Source organism: Coregonus clupeaformis, chromosome 31 (assembly GCF_020615455.1).
Source record: "Coregonus clupeaformis isolate EN_2021a chromosome 31, ASM2061545v1, whole genome shotgun sequence".
NCBI lineage: Eukaryota > Metazoa > Chordata > Actinopteri > Salmoniformes > Salmonidae > Coregonus > Coregonus clupeaformis.
The window spans coordinates 20,821,818-20,836,517 of NC_059222.1; positions in this window are offsets into that span (position 1 = coordinate 20,821,818).

Below are 14,700 nucleotides of genomic sequence, written 5' to 3' on the forward strand. Positions count from 1 at the left end.
CATTATTTTGGCTACCATGGCTAGAAGAAGCAATTTCAGTGACTTTGAAAGAGGGGTCTCAAAAGAGTATAGGGTGTTTAAAGGGTGTGTGTGTGTGTGTGTGTGTGTGTGTGTGTGTGTGTGTGTGTGTGTGTGTGTGTGTGTGTGTGTGTGTGTGTGTGTGTGTGTGTGTGTGTGTGTGTGTGTGTGTGTGTGTGTGTGTGTGTGTGTGTGTGTGTGTCAGTCACCAATCTCAACCCAATTGAACACTTTTGGGAGATTCTGGAGTGGCACCTGAGACAGCGTTTTCCACCACCATCAACAAAACACCAAATGATGGAATTTCTCGTGGAGGAATGGTGTTCATTCAATTCAATTAGAATTCCAGACACTTGTGGAATATACAGTATGCTAAGGTGCATTGAAGCTGTGCTGGTGGCTCGTGGTGGCCCAATGCCTTATTAATTAACCTTTTACTGCAGTGGGCTAAATCAGGTTTAAACAGAGTGATTCTTGGTAGTCTTAAACAAATCTACTTTGAAACAAAAGTTTACACCTCACACACATGGTTATGGGCTTAAAAATATAGAGTTGAAATGTATTCCATTTTGAGTTTGCATCCCAATATTACACTTTTTATAGATCACAGAAGACTGAAATATAACAAAACTGTTTGACATAGAAACACTTGATTTTCATAGTAAAAAAAAAACTTTTTTTAGTAATGATGAAATTATGAAGAATATTAATAACATTCCACCCATGAAGCCAAAGAGGTGTGCTTTTGGTCATTGACTGCAGGAAAGGGCTATGACACTTTATGTTGGTAGGGAGACAGGTAGCTTAGTGGTTAAGAGAGTTGTGCCAGTAACCGAAAGGTCGCTGGTTCTAATCCCCGAGCCGACTAGGTGAAAAATCTGTTGATGTGCCCTTGAGCAAGGCACTTAACCCTAATTGCTCCTGTAAGTCGTCTGCTAAATAACCAATTTATTTAGGTGTTTCCTTTATTTTGGCAGTTACCTGTAGATTCCCTGTCTGTCTAAACCAGAGGTGTCAAACAAATTTTTCCCCGTGGGCCGCATTCAGTCTTTAATGAGGTCTGGAGGGACGCAAATTCATTAAAAAATATCTTTTTTTGCTGTCAAAATTTGCTAAAGAATAGTTCTCTGTCCATTGTTTTGGGATTTTTTTTTTAATGCTCCCTGATTGTCTAGCTTTCATTTTGGTGAATTTTAGCAAGCTGGACACAATCAAGAAACTGTATGAATGTAGGTCCAATTTCATTTCTTCACAGTTTCGATTTGGTTTTAGTCATTTTAAAAGTATATTGAGTTAGTTTACCCCCCGCCCAACAAATGTTTAAAAATTACATTTTCTCAAGCCACCCTCTGGCCAAATAGAGTATACAAAACATTAAGAACACCTGCTCTTTCCATGACATACACTGACCAGGTGAATGCTGTCATAGCACTTACATGAGTGTTTGATTACACAGGAGTGTTAGTAGTCCTCTAATGTGTATATGTTTATTACAGGACTACAATAACCTACTGAGGGATATCTTTGAGGATGCTGGTTTCCTAAAGAGCCAAAAGGTAAAGTAGAAGCCGGATATCACAACTACCTCAAAGACACATGATTCCTTGCAGAAATGCAATGAGGTAAGTTCACTGGAGAGAATTCAAAACCACTCGTGACCATGAGTAGTAATAGAAGCCCCGACATTGAGAGCTTTTAGATAATGCTCTAGTCTAGTTATCCATATCCATGAAATGTCATTGAGAAGTTGTATTTATTTACATTTCTACGGATGCTTGTTTTATAGAGGGCGTGAAGAGATTGAGAGACTGCAAGCTCTCCTTACTCAACATAACATTCCCCACGAGTCAAAGGCAGGTGAGTCTGAGCATTATTATCCATGTAGTAGTCCATACCTCTCCATTAATATACAGTGCATTTGGAAAGTATTCAGACCCCTTGACTTTTTCCACATTTTGTTACGTTAAAGCCTTATTCTAAAATTGATTAAATCGTTTCCCCCCCCTCATAAATCTACACACAATACCCCATAATGACAAAGCAAAAACAGTTTTTTTTTTTTTTTGCAAATGTATTTGTAAAAAAAAAACGGAAATATGACATTTACATAAGTATTCAGACTCTTTACTCAGTACTTTGTTGAAGCACCTTTGTCATTGATTACAGCCTCAAGTCTTCTTGGGTATGATGCTACAAGCTTGGCACACATGTATTTGGGAAGTTTCTCCTATTCTTCTCTGCAGATCCTCTCAAACTCTGTCAGGTTGGACGGGGTGCGTTGCTGAACAGCTATTTTCAGGTCTCTCCAGAGATGTTCGATCGGGTTCAAGTCCGGGCTCTGGCTGGGCCACTCAAGGACATTCAGAGACTTGTCCCGAAGCCACTTCTGTGTTGTCTTGACTGTGTGCTTAGGGTCGTTGTCCTGTAGGAAGGTGAACCTTCGCCCCCAGTCTGAGGTCCTGAGCACTCATGAGCAGGTTTTCATCAAGAATCGCTCTGTACTTTGCTCCGTTCATCTTACCCTCGATCCTGACTAGTCTCCCAGTCCCTGCCGCTGAAACACATCCCCACAGCATGATGATGCTGCCACCACCATGCTTCACCGTGGGGATGGTTCCACGTTTCCTCCAGATGTGACGCTTAGCATTCAGGCCAAAGAGCTCAATCTTGGTTTCATCAGACCAGAGAATCTTGTTTCTCAAGGTCTGAGAGTCTTTAGGTGCCTTTTGGCAAACTCCAAGCGGGCTGTCATGTGCCTTTTACTAAGGAGTGGCTTCCGTCTGGCCACTCCTTAGAGTCTTAGAGCCTGATTGGTGGAGTGCTGCAGAGATGGTTGTCCTTCTGGAAGGTTCCTCCCATCTCCACATAGGAACTCTAGAGCTCTATCACAGTGACCATCAGGTTCTTGGTCACTTCCCTGACCAAGGCCCTTCTCCCCCGATTGTTCAGTTTGGCCGGGAGGCCAGCTCTAGGAAGAGTCTTGCGTTCTTGGGGATCTTCAATGCTGCAGAAATGTTTGAGTACCCTTCCTCAGATCTGTGCCTCGACACAATCCTTTCTCGGAGCTCTACAGACAATTCCTTCGACCTCATGGCTTGGTTTTTGCTCTGACATGCACTGTCAACTGTGGGACCTTATATAGACAGGTGTGTGCTTTTTCAAATCATGTCCAATCAATTGAATTTACCACAGGTGGACTCCAATCAAGTTGTAGAAACATCTCAAGGATGATCAATGGAAACAGCATGCACCTGATCTCAATTCCAAGTCGCATAGCAAAGGGTCTGAATACTTATGTAAATAAGGTTTTTTAGTTTTTTTTATAAATTTGCAAACATTTCTAGAAACTTGTTTTCGCTTTGTCATTATGGGGTATTGTGTGTAGATTGACGAGGAAAAACATTAATTTAATCCATTTTAGAATAAGGCTGTAACGTAACAAAATGTGGAAAAGGTCAAGGGGTCTGAATACTTTCCGAAGGCACTGTATGTAGAAAAGGGATATCTTCTTAAGTAACATGTTATGATTGCATTGGTCAATACAATGTTTACATCTTTGCACCCTTCCTTCTCTCTGCGGACAGATAAGGTGAAGAGGCTAGTGAGTGTGACTGTGTAGGATCGACACCTGAGTTGCGATAACGGCCTCATCGCTGATCCCAGACATTTACACAAAATACATTTACACAAACAAAGGCATATGTCACCCAATGAACATGGCAGTTCCACATTAGAGAATTCAAGTATAAAAAAAGTGTTTATTCTAAATTCAATTTTAGACAAAATTGTTTTCTTGAATGTGAGGACTACCAGTGCTCTCCATTGGCATACAGTCTTAGATTTTTTTTTTTATTTGAACTCCACTGTCTGTCTGGGCTGAAATCATACCTCTGCTAACAAAGGAAGGACAAGGAAGATGTCAATTGTTTGATCAAGAAAACACATTTTTAATAAGAAAAAAAAAGGTACAGCTTTGAGCAAATGCCAATGCTTTTGTCATAAAATACATTAAGGTGCTTTAACCAACATATCAGCTGAGTTTGTCTGTGTGCAATGCAGGCACATGCAAGTCAGTGGCAAGGGTATCTTTACGGGAAAGAGGACCCTTGTCCATTGTGGTTCTTCTGAGGCATCTGGCTGATCAGTGCCTGGAAACAAGCTTGGTCTATTTGGTTCTGAAGCTCTAGAAGAACTCAGTTTGCACTCCAGATGGGTGATGTAAAGGGAAATGTCATCCTCCTTACAGGCTGCTTCTCAGAGGCTTCTTGTCACGGCGCTGTCATCCTCCTTACGGGCTGGTCCTCGGCAGCTGCTTACACATTTTCTTATTTTAACGGCAGTGTGGGATTTTGTTTTACCAGTCTCCTCACCATCTAAATAATCTACATCCTCCAGTGAGACCTCTACCTCCACCGCTGACAGCACCTCACCACCACCGTCATTGCTGTCACCCGGATAATAATCTTCTGACGATGGACTTCTCTGTTAATTGCAAGACACAAACTATGCATTTTGAACAATTTAGGTAAAATGTCATGAGGCACTGCATGTTATTTTGTGTAAACTGTAGCCAATTACTATACCTTGATGCTGTGTTTTGTGTGGGGGTGTAAAAACTGCAGCTTGTCCATGACCCATTTTTGTCTCTTTGCTCTTTCTTCAGATATATCTTATTATATTATTTGTATATCTTGTAAATTGAGTTTGGAGAGAGTCCCATCTCTTCTTGAGTTCTTCCGCTGAAAATCAAAGTGATATTGTAAAATGTAAAATGGTGTATATTTTGTAAAGCCATAAGCAGGGCTACTTAACTCCAGGGGTGCAATCGTACGGTATGTCCAGATCACAGGAGGTTGGTGGCACCTTAATTGGGGAGGACGGGCTTGTTGTAATGGCTGGAGTGGAATTGTGGAATGGTATCAAATACATCAAACACATGGTTTCCATGTGTTTGATTCCATTCCATTAGCTCTGTTCCAGCCATTAGTATGAGCCATCCTCCCCTCAGCAGCCTCCACTGGTCTAGATTCTCCACATGTTTCCCAAAGTATGTAGCATAGAGGAGTTGATTAGTTGAATAAAGTGTGTGATTGCTAGGGCAAAAACTAAAATGTGCACTTTGGATCCCCTGGACCAGGATTGAGAAACACTGGCATAGACTATGGTTATTTGGCTCCATAAGAGCCGTTCATTTGGCTCCCAAATGGCTCTTCGTTCAAAATTGGCCTACAACGATCTTTATGAAAAAATTGCAAATATCCAAAGTTAAGCTTTAAAAAGTAGGCTACCATTATTTCAGATTTTGAAATGCGAGTTCAAATACATTTGACCTGACCAAATTATTTGATTACCTACACAAAGTTGTTTTATTTCACTTAAATGCACTACAAAAATGAGCATGGACCAGAATTAGGCTATCCCATAGAGATGTATAGAGATCTCTACTTTAGCATGGACATTGCCTTTAAGGGCATCCCCCATTTTAAAGTAGTCAACTGAGTGTGGATTCCTATGGGTTGGGAGCGATTAGCAAATGATCAGAGCATTTTCTTCTTCAAATTGGGTTGTATGGTTTGTAAATGTCTTTAAGCTATATAATAACCATCTAGTGGCCACAACAAAGGATTGACAAGACTCCAACTGGAGGTAAATCACCAATATTAGCTTACAACTTTTTTCTAACACAAAGAAGAAAGCCTCAATAAGATGTGCAAGTGATATTGTCCTACGTCATACTTCCGGTCCTGTGCCCTAATCTTTTGAATGGGCTTGACGATTATATCATGAAATTCGTGAAATCGTGGTCATTTTAGATACAGTGCATTCGGAAAGTATTCAGACCCCTTCCCCTTTTCCACATTTTGTTACGTTACAGCCTTATTCTAAACTGGATTAAATAAAACATTTTCCTCATCACATTACCCTATAATGACGAAGTGAAAACAGGTTTGTAGAAATGTTTGCTAATGTATTAAAAATAAAAAGCAGAAATACCTTATTTACATAAGCATTCAGACCCTTTGCTATGAGACTCGAAATTGAGCTCAGGTGCATCTTGTTTCCATTGATCATCCTTGAGATTTTTCTACAATTTAATTGGAGTCCACCTGTGGTAAATTAAATTGATTAGTCATGATTTGGAAAGGCACACACCTGTCTATATAAGGTCCCACAGTTGACAGTGCACGTCAGAGCAAAAACCAAGCCATGAGGTCGAAGGAATTGTCTGTAAAGCTCAGAGACAGGATTGTGTCGAGGCACAGATCTGGGGAAGGGTACCAACACATTTCTGCAGCATTGAAGGACCCCAAGAACACAGTGGCCTCCATCATTCCTAAATGGAAGAAGTTTGGAACCACCAAGACCTTTCCTAGAGCTGGCAGCCCGGCCAAACTGAGCAATCGGGGGAGAAGGGCCTTGGTCAGGGAGGTGACCAAGAACCCGATGGTCACTCTGACAGAGCTCCAGAGTTCTTCTGTGGAGATGGGAGAACCTTCCAGAACAACAACCATCTCTGCAGCACTCCACCAATCAGGCCTTTATGGTAGTGGCCAGACGGAAGCCACTCCTCAGTAAAAGCACATGACAGCACGCTTGGAGTTTGCCAAAAGGCTCCTAAAGGACTCTCAGACCATGAGACAAGATTCTCTGGTCTGATGAAACCAAGATTGAAACTCTTTGGCCTGAATGCCAAAAATCACGTCTGGAGGAAACCTGTCACCATCCCTACGGTGAAGCATGGTGGTGGCAGCATCATGCTGTGGGGATGTTTTTCAGTGGCAGGGACTGGGAGACCAGTCAGGATCGAGGGAAAGATGAACAGAGCAAAGTACAGAGAGATCCTTGATGAAAACCTGCTCCAGAGCGCTCAGGACCTCAGACTGGGGCGAAGGTTCACCATCCAACAGGACAACGACCCTAAGCACACAGCCAAGAAAACGCAGGAGTGGCTTCGGGACAAGTCTCTGAATGTCCTTGAGTGGCTCAGCCAGAGCCCGGACTTGAACCCGATCGAACATCTCTGGAGAGACCTGAAAACAGCTGTGCAGTGACGCTCCCCATCCAACCTGACAGAGCTTGAGAGGATCTGCAGAGAAGAGTGGGAGAAACTCCCCAAATATAAGTGTGCCAAGCTTGTAGCGTCGTACCCAAGAAGACTCAAGGCTGTAATCGCTGCCAAAGGTGCTTCAACAAAGTACTTAGTAAAAGGTCTGAATACTCACGTAAATGTGATATTTCAGTTGTTTATTTTTAATACATTTCAAGCATTTCTAAAAACCTGTTTTTGCTTTGTCATTATGGGGTATTGTGTATAGATTATTGAGGAAAAAACTTGTTTTAATACTTATTAATTTTAGGATAAGGCTGCAACATAACAAAATGTGGAAAAAGTCAAGGGGTCTGAATACTTTACGAATGCACTGTATATCAATATTTGTGCATAAAAGCATTTCCACCGACATTTCTAGCATAATTAATTTTACCGACACAAAAGATCCCACCTTGTCTAGCATATTTTCTTTTGTCGACATTTGGAAAGTTGAACGAAAAATGTTCAGTTTCCATCAGGCCTGTCACAACATTTTTTATCTGACATGTACTTTAGGGACAGATCGAAATGTACTGGGTGGGAGGGGCTGGTCCAACTCAAGGTGTCATAAAAAAATGCACCGCCCTCCCCAAAGTAAAACACATTTTCACATGACACTCCCCTTGTACAATAAAATTATTTGAACACCCTCCCCCTCATAGAATTAACTCAAAATAATGTTAAGACCGCAAATAACAATAACTGTAGCAACCCTGTGTTTATAAACGTGGATATCGACTTTGCCACTCCAGCATGCTTTTGTGGCACAGTCGATGCCACGCAGGGCTACGGGCCAGGTTGAGGGTTCGCCGACCACCACAGACGAGCCCACTCTCCCTGCCTGTTTCATTACACTATGATCAGAGCCGGCTGCAGACAATGATCAGCTAGGGGGAAATCATTCTAATATTATAATTATAATATATGCAATGAATGTTCCACCAACAGGTTTCTGTGCCAATGCACCACACAACCAATAAACAAAGCATACTGACTTTGGGCACTTCAATATCATGGTTTGCGTTTTCAACACCACAATAAATAGACTATGCCAATCTCGACAAACAGAAAATACATCCCTTCCTACCGTGTAGGCCTACCCAGTATAGAAGGCTTGGTTTAACAATCTGTGAATGTCATTCAACTTTTTGGTGGTTTGTAACAGATGTGTCTTTCCATTCATCAATTGGCCGCTGTACAGTTTGGATTGAATGATTGATTTTATTTGTCAGCTAAGAAAATACATTTATACACAAGGGGTGTCCACATACTTTTGTATATATAATACACAGTGCCAGTCAAAAGTTTGGACATTCCAGGGTTTTTCTTTATTTTTACTATTTTTTACATTGTAGACTAATAGTGGAGACATAGAAACTATGAAATTACACTTATGGAATCATGTAGTAACCAAAAAAGTGTTAAACAAATCAAAATATATTTTATATTTGAGATTCTTCAAAGTAGCCAGCCTTTGCCTTGAAGACAGCTTTGCACACTCTTGGCATTCTCTCAACCAGCTTCATGAGGTAGTCACCTGGAATGCATTTCAATTAAGAGGTGTTCCTTGTTAAAAGTTATTTTGTGGAATTTCTTTCCTTCTTAATGCGTTTGAGCCAATCAGTTGTGTTGTGACAAGGTAGGGGGGTATACAGAAGATAGCCCTATTTGGTAAAAGACCAAGTCCATATTATGGCAAGAACAGCTCAAATAAGCAAAGAGAAACGACAGTTCATCATTACTTTAAGACATGAAGGTCAGTCAATCCGTAAAATTTCACGAACCTTGAAAGTTAATTCAAGTGCAGTCGCAAAAACCATAAAGCGCTATGATGAAACTGACTCTCATGAGGACCACCACACCAAAGGAAGACCCAGAGTTGTCTCTGCTGCAGAGGATAAGTTCATTAGAGTTAACTGCACCTCAGATTGCAGCCCAAATAAATGCTTCACAGAGTTCAAGTAACAGACACATCTCAACATCAACTGGTCAGAGGAGACTGCGTGAATCAGGCCTTCATGGTTGAATTGCTGCAAAGAAACCACTACTAAAGGACACCAATAATAAGAAGAGACTTGCTTGGGCCAAGAAACATGAGCAATGGACATTAGACCAGTGGAAATCTATCCTTTGGTCTAATGAGTCCAAATTTGAGATTTTTGGTTCCAACCGCCATGTCTTTGTGAGACGCAGAGTAGGTGAACGGATGATCTCCGCATGTGTGGTTCCCACCGTGAAGCTTGGAGGAGGAGGTGTGATGCTGTGCGGGTGCTTTGCTGGTGACACTGTCTGTGATTTATTTAGAATTCAAGGCACACTTAACCAGCATGGCTACCACAGCATTCTGCAGCGATACGTCATCCCATCTGGTTTGTGCTTAGTGGGACTATGATTTGTTTTTCAATAGGACAATGACCCAAAACACACCTCCAGGCTGTGTAAGGGCTATTTGACCAATAAGGAGAGTGATGGAGTGCTGCATCAGATGACCTGGCCTCAACAATCACCCAACCTCAACCCAATTGAGATGGTTTGGGATGAGTTGGACTGCAGAGTGAAGGAAAAGCAGCCAACAAGTACTCAGCATATGTGGGAACTACTTCAACATTGTTGGAAAAGCATTCCTCATTACGCTGGTTGAGAGAATGCCAAGAGTGTGCAAAGCTGTGATCAAGGCAAGGGTGGCTACTTTGAAGAATCTAAAATATATTTTGATTTGTATAACACATTTTTGGTTACTACATGATTCCATGTGTTATTTCATATTTTTGATATCTTCACTATTATTCTACAATGTAGAAAATAGTAAAAATAAAGAAAACCCTTGAATGAGTAGGTGTGTCCAAACTTTTGACTGCTACTGTATATATTATATATACAAAAGTATGTGGACACCCCTTAAAATGAGTGGATTCAGCTATTTCAGCCACACCCGTTGCTGACAGGTGTATAAAATCGAGCACACCGCCATGCAATCTCCATAGACAAACATTGGCAGTAGAATGGCCCGTACTGAAGAGCTCAATTACTTTTAACGTGGCACCGTCATAGGATGCCACCTTTCCAACAAGTCAGTTCATCAAATGTCTGCCCTGCTAGAGCTGCCCCGGTCAACTGTAAGTGCTGTTATTGTGAAGTGGAAATGTCTAGAAGCAACAACGGCTCAACCCGCGAAGTGGTAGGACACACAAGCTCACAGAACGGGACCGCCGATTGCTGAAGTGCGTAGCGCGTAAAAATTGTCTGTCCTCGGTTGCAACACTCACTACCGAGTTCCAAACTGCCTATGGAAGCAACGTCAGCACAAGAACTGTTCGTCAGGAGCTTCATGAAATAGGTTTCCATTGCCGAGCAGCCGCACACAAGCCTAAGATCACCATATGCAATGCCAAGCGTCGGCTGGAGTGGTGTAAAGCTCGCCGCCATTGGACTCTGGGCAGTGGAAATGCGTTCTCTGGAGTGATGAACCACGCTTCACCATCTGGCAATCTGATGGACAAATCAGATTTGGCCGATGCCAGGAGAAACCTACCTGCCCGAATGCATAGTGCCAACTGTAAAGGTTGGTGGAGAAAGAATAATGGACTGGGGCTGTTTTACATGGTTCGGGCAGGGCCCCTGGTGCTGTTTTTCATGGTTTGGGCTAGGTCCCTTAGTTCCAGTGAAGGGAAATCTTAACGCTACATCATACAATGACATTCTAGACGATTCTGTGCTTCCAACTTTGTGGCAACAGTTTGGGGAAGGCCCTTTCCTGTTTCAGCATGGCAATGCCCCCGTGCACAAAGCGAGGTCCATACAGAAAGGGTTTGTTGAGATCGGTGTGGAAGAACTTGACTGGCCTGCACAGATCCCTGACCTCAACCCCATCTAACACCTTTGGGATGATTTGGAAAGCCAAATGCGAGCCAGTTCTTATCGCCCAACATCAGTGTCCGACCTCACTAATGCGCTTGTGGCTGAATGGAAGCAAGTCCCCGCAGCAATGTCCCAACATCTAGTGGAAAGCCTTCCCAGAAGAGTGGAGGCTGCTATAGCATATTAATGCCCATGATTTTGGAATGAGATGTTTGCCGAGCAGGTGTCCACATACACTACATGACCAAAAGTATGCCGGTGGCATGCTACGACACCAACATGATTATTATTTTTTATATGTCAGATGGCTACTGCGTATGCTATACAGATATAGACAAACAGAAGGAGGGTAATTGGTTAATTTTCGATATTAATATTTTGTATAAAGATAAGTATTATATTGTTAGATTATAGGAGTAACACTGGTAGGCCTGAAACAGTCTTCCTCACCTCAAGTTCAACTGTCGGAGTCAGTTGGAGCGCAGGGGCACACTGCCTGCATATCATAGGCCTGCAGTAGCTAAAGCTTAATAATAGCCACACTATACCAAACCTTCAAACGTTTCCAAACTTTATTAGGGTAATATCAAAAGTAAGTTAAGCCATTGTTTATAGGGAAAATTTGAGCAGAAGAGCAAATGTAAACCGGGAAAATAATGCACTACCCTCCTGTGCCCCCAAAAAACTACAAACCCTCCCCAAAGCAAAATAAATAAAAGTTTGACAACCCTCCCCTATTTTGTACGAGCATGACCTTATTTCTATTACAGCATATTGGATGACTGTCACTCATATTCCATTCACCCAGCTCCAGTGCTTAATTTGAGCCGGATCCTGCCGTTTTGGACTGTTTCATTCCGGGACCAATTTGGCCGGATCCGGTACCTGTCGTGGCATGAAAAATAATTGTCAGTTTTTGCAATGTAAAAAGTATAATAAAAGCAATCAGAGTTCATTCGAGTTGCCTCTTCGTTAATTGTCCACCCCGGGTTTATGGTTTGCATAACATTGTAAACTATGTTTGAGACCAATGCTTAGCCATGGCTGTATGAGTAGCGCGCCGGGTATCGCTCACAGAACTAGAATGAGATTCACTTTCTATGCTCTCTCTCCCTGCTCTGACAGACATGAGCCTGCAACTCATCTCCCCAGCGTTGCACTTATTTCGTTATAGAATCTTAGCCGCGCTAAGGGTTCTGGAGGAGCTGCAGCACTCCTAATGAATTGAAATACATTTGCCAAAGTTATAGAATAACTGCTGTCGGTTCAGAAATAAGTGAAATAATTCAGAATAGCCTACTACACCATGAAAATGCCCATAATTTAGCCACAGAGGATCAATAGTTTCTTTTAAAAAATTGCATAGCTGTGGATTGTGTGTAGCTCAAAAACAAGGCCCAGACAAGGTCGGGAACGCGCAGCTAATCTGTCAGTGAACAGCATGCAGACAAAACAGGCCTTTGGCAATATTTCAAATACAATCGCGGGAAAACAGGTTGAAAACCAAATTTTTTGGTACCCTTCCCCAGATCTGTGCCTCGAAACCGTCCTGTCTCGGCGCTCTACCGACAATTCCTTCGACCTCGTGGCTTGGTTTTTGCTCTGACATGCACTGTCAACTGTGGGACCTTATATAGACAGGTGTGTGCCATTCCAAAGCATGTCCAATCAATTTAATCTACCACAGCTGGACTCCAATCAAGTTGTAGAAACATCAATTTCGAGTCTCATAGCAAAGGGGCTGAATACTTAAATACTAGAATACTTAAATAATCTATTTCTGTTTTGTATTTTTAATACATTTGTAAACATTTGTAAAAACCTGTTTTCGCTTTGTCATTATGGGGTATTGTGTGTAGATTGCTGAGGATTATTAATTAAAAAAAAATCTATTTTAGAATAGGGCTGTAACATAACAAAATGTGGAAAGAGTCAAGGGGTCTGAATACTTTCCGAAAGCACTGTACTACCAAATATAGCTAACTCTCTCTTTCTTGCTTCTCGTTCATTTTTGAATAAATATATTTGATCAAAACTGTTCAAGTATTGTCTTTCTCTTCGAGTTAACTACTCACCACACTTTATGTACTGCAGCTGTAGCTTATGCTTTCAGTACTAGATTAATTCTCTGATCCTTTGATTGGGTGGACAATCAGCACTGATAGGTTGGAGGACGTCCTCTGGAAGTTATCATAATTACTGTGTAAGTCTATGGAAGTTTTTTTTTATTGAAGTCAATGTACCCAGAGGAGGGCGGAAACTAGCTGTCCTCCGGCTACACCATGGTGCTACCCTACAGAGTGCTGCAGAGGCTACTGTAGACCGTCATTGCAAAACTGTGTTTTAATCAATTATTTGTTGACGTGAATATTTTTTGTATAGTTTTAGAAAAAAATTATAGCTTTTTTAATGTTGGACAATTTTTATGTTTAAGAAATTCACTGAGGAGGATGGTCCTCGCCTCGCCTTCCTCCTCTGTGGAGCCTCCACTGTTATTGATGGATTCAAGACAAGTGTCACGGATTCAGCCGAGGCTGCTCCTCCTCCTTGCTCGGGCAGGCTTCGGCGTTCGTCGTCCCCGGAGTACTAGCTGCTGCCGATCGATGTTTCGGTGTTTGTCTAGTTTAGTCTTTATTGTTTACAACTGTTCCCCATTATGTTTGATTGTATTCCCTATATTTACCCCTGTCTCTCATTTGGAATTTGTGTGTTATTGTTCATTGTTACGTGTGTCGTTGGTGAGCGGGTTAGTTCCTCCCTGTGTGGAGGTATTCTGTGTTGTGTTCTTTACTTCGTTTAGTAAAGTACGTTTCTGCGTCCTGCGCCTGACTTCTTCCACCGCATTACACTGACATTCGTGACAGAATAACACACCACGACATGGAGTCAGCAGGAGCGGCGGTGCCAACGGCATCACTGGAGGAGCGCGTTTTACAACAGGCGGCTATGATCCAGGATCTTGGCACCGCCATGGAAGGGGTGATGAACACTGAGGCGATGGGAAAGAGGAGGTTTGCCCACACCTCCTCCAACGATACCACCACCATCAGCCATACCCATCGTTTCACCTCTGGAGTCCAGTGGGATTCGGCTCTCGCTCCCGAGGGCTTATGATGGCACCACGGCCGGGTGTCAGGGTTTCCTGCTCCAAGTGGAACTCTACCTGGCAACCATCCACCCGGCGCCCTCGGGATACGAGAGCGTGTCCGCCCTCATCTCCTGTCTGTCCGGCAAGGCACTGGAGTGGGCCAACGCCGAGTGGGGGGGAATAGACGCCGCTACAGTAAACTATGCGGAGCGTCTGTTCCACCTCAGACAGGGGAAGAGGAGTGCGCAGGAGTTCGCACTGGACTTCCGGACTCTGGCTGCCAATGCGGGATGGAATGAGAGGGCCCTCATCGACCACTACAGGTGCAGCCTAAGGGAGGACGTTCGTCGAGAGTTGGCCTGCAGGGACACCAACCTAAGTTTCAATCAGCTGGTGGACATGTCGATTCGCCTAGATACCCTGTTGGCTACCCGCGGGCGTCCGGAGTTGGGGCCGTCCATTCCATCCCCCAGCACTTCCGAGCCGAGTCCTATGGAGCTCGGGGGTGCTGGTGCTAGGGAGACTAGGAGAGAGGCCGTCCCCTGCACCAACTGTGGCCGCAGAGGACACACTGCGGTCCGGTGCTGGGGAGGGTCTCCTAGGAATCGAGGCAGTAGGCAACGCACTGATGAGTAATTCCAGGTGA